The sequence below is a fragment of the Euprymna scolopes genome, chromosome 31, assembly GCF_053919585.1.
Source record: "Euprymna scolopes isolate OS-2025 chromosome 31, ASM5391958v1, whole genome shotgun sequence".
NCBI classification, from domain to species: Eukaryota; Metazoa; Mollusca; class Cephalopoda; order Sepiida; family Sepiolidae; genus Euprymna; species Euprymna scolopes.
In genome coordinates this window covers 75,489,834-75,500,733 of record NC_136512.1, presented here as the reverse complement: position 1 = coordinate 75,500,733, position 10,900 = coordinate 75,489,834, and positions in this window count along the sequence as shown.

The following is a 10,900-nucleotide window of genomic DNA, read 5'->3' as shown; positions in this document are numbered from 1 at the left end:
ATATCTATACATATATATACATATATATATATCTATACATATATATACATATATATATCTATACATATATATACAGATATATATATATATCTATACATATATATACATATATATATATATCTATACATATATATACATATATATATATATGTACACATATATGTACACACATATATATACATATATATACATATATATACATATACACATATATATATACATATGCACATATATATGCATATACACACATATATACATATATGTATACATATATACATACATATATATGCATACATATGTATATACATATATATACATATATATATACATATACATATATACATATACATATATATACATATACACATATACATATATATACATATACATATATATACATATATACATATACATATATATACATATATACATGCATATATATGCATACATATATATACATATATATATACATATACATTTATATATATGCATACATATACATATACATTTATATATATATACATATATATACATATATATATATGTGTACATATATATATACATATATATACATATATATACATATATATGCATATATATATACATATATATACATATATATATATACATATATATACATATATGCATATATATATACATATATATATACATATATATGCATATATATACATATATATATATATATATACATATATATATACATATATATACATATATATATATACATATATATACATATATATATACATATATATATACATATATATGCATATACATATATATATATATATATACATTTGAGTTCCTTCAGTCATAATCGAAAGCGAAACCCAAACTTATTAAGAGTTTTTGATAAAATTATTTATAAAAAAAGAGATGGCTTAAGTGCCATCAGCTGTAATCGAAACCTAAATGTAAAATTATGAAGAATTCTTTGTAAAATTATTTATGACAAGAGATGGAAGTACATTCTTAAACGACCGGATGTGAGCTTGACACACAAAGAACACACATGCTATTGTATTAATACACACATGTACAAACGCCATACTGTTTTGCAAATTACTATTCACCCGAACAATTGCAATCCTATTACAGCATGATTGCTATTTACTCTATTTATTCAAAACATATCTTCCTTATGACCATATTACATTAAAGAAAATTTATTTGAATAATTGGCACGATTTATTACTTCTTTGTTGTAATAGAATCATTTTAGTTGTTTTATTTCGAAATATAATTTAAAGTTGCTTCATTTAATTTAATTTTCATTTTATTTACATTCAATTTAATATATTTTCAATTATTAAGAGCTGACAACACTTGCGTTTGAAACTGGAAGTCAGCTCATATATTTCAGCTATGAATTATTTTCCCTTTTAAGCTATAATAGTTACGTCACCTTGGATTTTCATAGACAAAGATATATGTGTTATTTTTGGTTTTGTTTTTTTAAAAGGTGTATGCATATTTTTAAAAAAGCGCTAAAAGACTTAACAGTATACGTTTATCAAATTTGGCGGTGAAAAACATGATTTAGAAATAGTAGCACATCGGGTCAGGAGCTGCTGGGGCACCTTATGTTTAACAGAGTGGAAAACCGGCTTCGAAACCTTCAAGGTAATTCCATTTTCACTTCCCTACAAACTCTTTCTCACAGAAGAGCCGTTGTGAACCTGTCGTTATTTTGATAGCAACCCCTCGTCTAAGCTTTAATCTATTGTATCTCTTTGTCAAACTTTCATAAAAAAATCACTCGCCAAACTACACCTACATAAAATTGTACAACACTACAGCTTTATTTTAAAACTGTTATTTATAAACTCAATCCAGGTAACCTGATTACGTAGTAAAGCTGACATCTATTCAATGTAGCCGCCTTCAGCCACCTCGATACTAATCCGGAACTGGGAGCATCCCATTTCCAGAAGTGCCGGCGGAAACTCGCCGAATATTCATGTAAAATAGTACGTGTGAGCGCGAAGGATGGCTAACATGCGAAGAGATTTACAGTAGCAGCAGAAGTAGCAGACAACGCGCATATGCAAATTAGGAAGTGTTCGCGAGAAGAGGAAGGAAAGTCAAAGGAGGAAAAATGCAATACATGCTCGAGGAGACAGAAAGTCGGCCTGGAAAAGAAGGAACGTATAAAAACGCGGGCGGGAAATAGCCAGTATGAGATCAGAAAAAGAAATTCGACGGCAAAGGAAATGAACGTGTAAATAAAATAGCACGAGAATGGGCTGGCTGTGACTGGCCTGCGGTCAAAGGACGTAAAAATGAACATGTAGCAGCAAGAGTATTTTAATAGCGCCGAAAGTAACGGTAATAGATGCTTTTGATAAAAATGCGGAATATTTATTTATTTATTTTATTTATTTCTATTCTTGTTTTATTTGTTTGTTCATTTGAGACGTAACGGCCACGTTACACTCACCGATCAAACAGGCTTTGGTGTTGTGGCAAGTCATGTTGGTGTATTTTGAACGTATGAACAAACGATTTAGTCAAAGGGGTTTAAGTTGCGAGAGGTGGGGGGAGTGAGAGAGGGGTACAATACCGTAGAAACCTCTTTTGAAGCGAAGCCTGGGTCTCTTTAGACTTGAGGGCCGCCGCCCAGTCCTACTGCAACACCCAAGGTCAACAACTTGATTGCACCAGGGGATCACAAAGCTGTTCAGCACATCCAGGTACACTTTGATGTTGACTTTCAAGCCGACTTCGAAAATGCGAGGTGGCATGATGTGGACCTCTCTTGAAAACACAACAAAAGCCATAACCGTAACCGGAAACTTGTTTGCATCACCCTGAGCACGTATCTGTTATTCGTAGCAATCCATTGAAGCATTATGAAGGTGCGGGTAATGGTGCTGCTATTATAACTTGGATTAGTAGAGAGCATGAGTTTTACAGCGGCGCATCTCCGATCTCGCTCGTTGAACATTGCATTACTTTCAGACATGACAAAAGGCTCTTATAGGTCTTGGGATTTGTACATCTATTGGCCACCTAGTAGATAGTCTGCACCAAAAAAAGAAAACCGGTTTTCATCAAACGGAAATGGAATCATGTCGACTTTTCTATGGCGGCAACTGTATTTCCCCCACTCTATATTTGTGCCCAAATCTGAACGCATATTCTATGAACAAAACTTATTCCCTGTGGAACTCTGTTCTACTAGCGTGCTTTCGAGCTGACTAAAATATGGTCGTCTTCAAGTTCAATGTAAACGAGTTCTTATTGAGCCGTCCCATTAAATAATCAAATTATACTGAATTCCCACCACCGTACATTCATTAATCCTTGTTTTTGAGTGGATTTCGGACTTTATTAAGTGGCGATTATTCTGTAAAAAAAACCTTGGTTGAAGAATTGAGATTGAGGGGCTAATTATGAAAAAGAAAAGTTGGTATATAAGAACCGAAGAAAATAGATTTAAAGCGGCATATAAATATTTATAAGAGCATCGAATAACTTACTATTCTTAGAAGGAGAAGAATTATAAGTCATCTTGAATGAATACTAGAAGTATGGTAAGTTAAAAAGCCAATAAAGAAAGTTTTTTTAAGAGTAGGGAGGGGGCCTATCAGTCATATATTTAATTTTCCTTATACACCTACATTTGAATATAATTTCATATATATTTGTATAGCTATACTCCACTCTACATATAATTTTATGGGACTTCATTATTGAGATAAGTATTGTTTATTATTTATTTATTTCGGACTTTTATCCTCATCTTTCTTAATTGTTGTTTCACGACGTTTCGACCAACTATTCCTCTGGGCTTCGTCAGGTGGTAACCGCGACGGGATAGGAACTCCGAATCTCCTAACTGCTCAGCAATTACTTCCGCCCATAGTTGTTGTCGTCTCACCACGTTTTTTTTGTTTTGTTTTTTTTGTTTTTTTATGTTTTTTTTTTTTGCTAGGTAAGCATCTGGCCGGCTTTTGGGTAGGATTGAAACCGCTATCTTCAGACAATTCCCACCTTGAACCATAGAGATCCAACGTCTCTATCCACTGCGCCACGGGCCCCGCATGCAGAGGCTTACTTGGCCAAGAAATGTGGTGAGATGACAACAACTATGGATGGCAGTAATTGCTGAGAATGCAGTTAGGAAATTTGGTTTTCCTATCCCGTCGCGGTTACCACCTGACGAAGGCCAGAGGAATAGTTGGCCGAAACCTCCTGAAACAACAACTAAGAAAGATGAGGACAGAAGTCCGCAATAAAAAAAAATGATTCCACTCTACATGTTGAGCTTTTTAAATCATGATAAGTCTCCCTTTAAACAATCCTTCAATATATATATATATATATATATATATATATATATATATATATATATATATATATATATATATATATGCCAGCAGGGTGATCCGACGTTGCCTGAGTTTGAATGATGATCAAAGAATGATTCACACTCCAATATTTTTATTGTCATCGAAATCGATGAAATAGCTTATTTATTGAAAAAATCTATTGATTGCTTGCTCTGATTAAGGATCCATCGGGATGCTCTGGAAGAAGGTTCTCATACTTCTTGCAGTGACTTATTTCACAATATATTGTAGTCTGCATTGCACTGTAGAGAACCTACTGCCGATTTTATAAAACTATTTTATATATAATGGCTTGCATTAAATCTTCAAATGCAAAAATCATGATGCTACAATCGTGCGCTAAAACAAAACATTCATTTCGAACGCGCCCTTGTCATATTCAAGAACTTACTGTTGATTTTATATGTGTAGATGTAAATTTTGGTCAAAATCGGTTCTTTCTTCTTTCATCGGATTATTTCGATTATCGGTTATCGATACTTATCGAGGACATTCTGATACAAACCTATCTAAGAATACTGCCAGGCAGATAAAGTGTTTTAGTTTAAAATCTCACAAAAATCAACCCAGCCGTTTAAGAGTCCATAAGAAACGTCATCACAGGCATACAGACCAAGTTATTTTATATAATCGTAGAAATAGAGATATATGTTATTATATAAAAAGAAACTTTGTGTGTATGTTTTGAAATATGAGTGTGAGTTTTTTTTTATATGGACTCCGAAACGGCTGAGCCGGTTTATCTTAATTTTAACACAAATATGCTTTATTTATATGACGGTGTTGTTAGATAGGTTCCGTGTCAGAATGTATTGGATAAGTATAGAAATCGGTAATCGATTTCGACGAAAGTGAACACCTTACGAAAGCTAGCATCACAAATGCATTTTAAATGTTTTCTCAAAACACAAGCAGAAAGGCCCGTCATTAAAAAAAACTAACAGTAGGTTCTTTGATATGACAGGAGCACGTTCAAAATAAATGGTTCTCTTTAGAGTACAACTGAACCATAATAATTGTCTTTTGCATTCAAAACTTTACTTAAAGTCATTATGACCGTACACGCAGCAAGGCCAGATATAAAAACAACAGTAGGTTCTTTCGTATCAAAAATGACTTTATATTTAGAGCACAATTGCACCATGATACTAGACTTTTACATTTTTAACTTTAATTTAAATCATTGCATATTTAATAAATTCAAATATTTAATAAATTCAAATGTAGGTTCTCTGCAGTGCAATCTAAACTAGAATGTATTGTGGACTAATCACTGCGACGGTCCCCAACTAGAGCAGGAAATCAATAGCTTTGATTGAAAAATGGCAATTTCATCGATTCTGATTATAAAAAAAATATGGGAGTGTGAAACATTCGTTGATCCTCAATTAATCTCGGGCAACGTAGGGTGCCACTGTTCGAATATATATATATATATATATATATATATATATATATATATATATATATATATATATATATATATATATACGAGGTGCCTTTAATAAGTTTCCAGGCTTTTTTGTACAGATATTTAAAATTGTCAGAGATTCTTAAAAATACAATATGTCATTTTATAAGATAACTGACAAAGCAGGTGCTGGAATGCAACGTGAGAACACTTTAGAAGATATACAATAAAATTCTGTTTTTCACTTAATGAAAGTAATACAGAAACGTATGAAATGTTTCAGGTTGATATTGGACAGTCTTTCCTGAATCTAGCATCAGTTTTTTTTTTTTTTTTTTAGTGGTATGACATGATCGTATCAAGCGGCGGTTAAAAAACTGGGCGGGAAACATAAAATTCACTAGAAAAAACGAGCAGGCGATATACTTCATTAAATATTGGCGTGCCAGGACGATAGCAAAAATCCTTGCTGAGAGAAAAGAATGAAATAATATATTACTTTGTTTAATCCATCAACAACAACGTCATTCTAAAAGTTGAGACAAAACATATTTGGTGAGCCGGTGCAAATAAATGCTGATTCATGTTTTGGAGAATAAGAATTTACACCAGCTGATATTGATCCAGGATCACGGGAGTGAGAAACCGCTCTCAAAACTTTCAGGTGCAACTAGTGTGGGAAATTGACACTGTCGTAGTTGATTTGCTGAAGAGACTACCCCGCTTCACTCCATCCCAGCATATATAACCGAGTGCAGAGCCAAGGAACGGTAGATGAGATGAGATGAGATGAGATGGTGAGAGTTTTTCTGAGACTTGAGATCGATCAAACTTGAGAGCCGAATTATCCCCCCCTCTCTCGAGGACCCCTTTCGGTGACACCACATTGCTATAAGATAGATAGAAAGCATAAAGATTAATTGTCGACTTGTACGGACACATTACTATTGTACTGTAAAGAATAATTGTATATATCTATATATATCTATATATATATATATATATATATATATATAGAGAGAGAGAGAGAGAGAGAGAGAGAGAGAGGGGGGGGGAGAGAGAGAGGGAGAGACTAGAAAGAAACCGAGTTTGTTCTTTTTCATTGTGCATTGGACTGTCTTCCTGCCGGAGAGCGAATTTTGAGTTGCTGTTTTTTTTTCTTAGCATACGACCGACCGGAAGAACGGACAAGCACGAGCCGCGAATTGAAAACTGACCAATGCGACCAGTGTGGTGCTTCTGCATAAAAAGGTCACATCTGGTCACTGTCGATCAGGATACTTACTTGGACGAGATCAGAGGTCAAAGTTTAATTCCGTGGTCGAGAATTGACTCTTACGTTGACAACGGGTCGCTTAAGAAGAGGTCATTTCACAGTGGCATAAGTGATTCAAGGAGAAAAAATAAGTTTGTAAGTGATGATGGGAGATATGGAAGTAAGGAAGTCAGAACACCACAGTTTATTGGCCAAATAAAGAATTTCATGAATGAGGGCCGTCGTGTATCTATAGAGCAATAAACACACAGTTTGATGCGAATGTGGGAACTGTGCATACAATTATTCTCGATAAACTGAATATGCCAAAGATTTGTGAGGGGCGCAGAAAAACATCAAGACAAGGCCTTACTTCCCTATCGTTCATACCATGCTCCCTATGACGCTTGGTTATTCGCCTACCACAAGTAAAACCTAAGGGGTGTTGTTATAAGACAATTAAAGTGTGGAAAAGTCTATGACAAGGGTTATTGACACAATCAAACCAGAGGACATTTTTGGGGCTTCTAGAAGTTGTTGGAACGGTACAACAAGTGCATTGCCACCGGAGAGGATTACTTCGAAAAAACTAGAGTTTAATGTGTGTACTATCAATAAAAGTTCCCATACGAAACAAGTCTTGGAACATTAAAGCCACTTTATATATATATATATATATATATATATATATATATATATATATATATATATATATAAGTGAAAGTTTCGGTCTGTCTGTCTGTATGTCTGTGTACATTTCCCTACACAATAACTACAGACTCAAAATTGGATATACAGAGTTGTGAGATTTGGGAAAATCTTTGTAATCCGTTTTCGGCCAGAAATTTGGCCGTTAAGGGGTCAAAGTTCAATGATTTGACCTTTGAGAACTCTACCAAAGTCCTCCGACAATTTTCGGTCTAAACACTTGAAATTTTATATACAGGTTCCTTGGACATTTAGATTTTTTAAGGTTAACTTAATAACTTGATTGGAGCCCAAAACAATAAATGTTAAGGGGTTATAATAGGGGTCAAAGTTTTTTTTAAAAATTGACCTCTGCGATCTCTGCCAAATTAAGACAATTTCTGGTCTAAACATCTGAAATTTTCATAAAGGGTATTCCGATAAAGGGCAAGTTTTTAATCGGTTTTGGTCGAAAATTTGAGCTACAAATATATAAATGTATGTATGTATGTATGTATGTATGTTTGCATGTCTGCCTAAAATTTTCGACAGAGGCGACGGATTTTTACACGATCAGTATCGTTTTGAAGCTCGACCCTTCTGTCGACAAATACCGAAAAATTGGTTAAAACATTCATTTCTTCACCCTCATCTGGGCACTTTCCTACAGGGAGGAGTTGTTTTTTTTCGTCGATATTTTTTAAAGTCATCCCCTCTTTTCGATTTTCTAACCTTTATTTAAATCTACGTCACTTCCGATTTGGCGGTGGTCGTAACAGCAAAAATGTCTTGTTTTTCTTTTTCTTTCCTCCTTCGCGATACAGGTTCGAGCCTGCCTTCATACGACCCCTTTTTTTGCTCAACACACACCTCCAAACACGTAGGCAACGCCGGGCACCCATGCTAGTATATATATATATATGTATATATATATATATATATATATGTATATATATATGTGTGTGTATATATATTGTATCACAAACGTGAGTACACTTCCCACATTTCTTCAAATATTTAAGTATAACTCTTTGTGGGACAACACTGAAAAAATGATTTTTTCACACTATGAAAAGTCGTCTGTCTGCAGCATATATAACAGAGTTAATTTATTGTCACCTCAAAATAACTCAAAATATAGCCATTAAAAGATAAACCCCCTGCAACAAAAATGAGTACAACCCTTACGGTACATTGGTACAGATAGGAATTTCTACAATCACAATATTATATATAGGAGATATACTAGCAAGAGAACTGAATTTGCCTCTGATTAAATGAGGATCAACGAATATTTTATCTTTCCAATACTTCAGTGTAATCGAAATCGGTGTAATCGCCCAATTGTTAATAGAATCTATGGATTGCCTGCTCTATTTATGAGAACACCTTTACAGTGTACAGATTGGAAGATTCACAATACATTGTGTGCTATATTGCATTGCGTCCACAATACATTGTTGGCTACATTGCACTCTAGAAAATCTACAGCTGGTTTTATAAAATAATCAGTATGTAATGACTTTATTTTAAAGTTTAAAATACAAAAGTCATGTATCACGGTTCAATCATTAATTTCTAACATGCTGTTGGCTGTACAGAATTATTTTCAGATAATCATTTGAATTAATATTAAACGTACAAATGTCAATACAATGTTTCGAGTGTGCTCTAAAAATAATCATCTATTTAAAACGCACCTCTGTCTTATAAAAAAACTATCTACACTTGATTAGGGTTGTAAAAAAGTGGAATTTCCGCTCTAAATTTGACTTCCTTCTTTAGGTACGTGCAATTAAATAATTATTATAATAGTTCTTAATTTTATCAAATAGGTTTCCGATTATATTTGTTTGTGTTCGAAAGATTAAAGCCCGAAGTTAATTTTTTAAATAAATAAAAAAATAAATTTTAAAAAACTGTGTGAAATAAATTATGAATACAAAAAAGTAATCTGACAAAAAAATGATGTTTAAATTTTTCTGGAAAAAATCAATTATTTTGGAATTATTTAAAATATATATAAGTAAACTTATAAAGAAAGTGAATTAATAAAATAAATATACTTTGTGCTAAAAAAAAAACGAAAATCACCCCCTCCAGATAAACTGAGAGTTGTAATAAGAAAGTTTTCGGTTAGTGTCAAAAATAAATATGGTGCGCATATTTATAAAGAGTACAGAAGCCAATGATTACATAATCTACTTGCATTATATGGATTGGTGTTACAAATTGAACAATTATAATACTTTAAATTTTTTAAGGTTATTAAATTGATCCAAAAATAATATCTCCTAATATGATGTTTTATATATATATATATATATATATATATATATATATATATACTCCTATAAATTCGTTTTTCTTTTGCGTGTATTGATATTCATATTAAAACCTCTCTTTTCTATTTATTTAAAAAGAAAATACAATGTTCTTATATGTGGGTCGTAAAATTGCATTCACTAGCAAAAGATCTAAAAACCGAAAAAACTAATATTAAATTAATCGAAATGAATGTTTAAAAGAATATGCAAATTAGCCAGATCTTTTACAGATAAATTCAATTCACCGATCCGTATATAACAAAGTTGTATTTTCTTTTTAAATAAATAGAAATAAGGGTTTTTAATAGGAATATTAATACACAAAGCCCCACATTTATAGGATTATATATATATATATATATATATATATATATATATATATATAATATATATATATATATATATATATAAAATAAAAAGGAACAAACCGTATTATGTGTTCATCAACGTTTTGTCTTTATTTCGAGACTTCCTCTGGATGAATGAGATTAAGAAACAAAAAATACCAGTACAAAATATTTGAAAATGTTTCACGTGCACAGTGTGACGCAGTTCTATTTCAGAGAAACGGAAAAAAGACGTTGGAAGTTCAAAAAGGAGGGGGAGGTCTGGCGCTGTTAAAGAGAAGAGATTTTAGTGACGTCATATAGTCGTTAATGTAATTTTAAAACTATGAACGCAAGTTAATATTCTTATTGGGAAAAAGATACATCTGTTGAAATTCAAATATAAGTTTGTAACAGAAATAAAATGAGTGTTTTTTTTCTTTCACGATAAACACCCGTCTAGCTAAAACCACTGTCATTAATTTCCTCCACTCTTTATCTGTGCCTAAATCAAAACG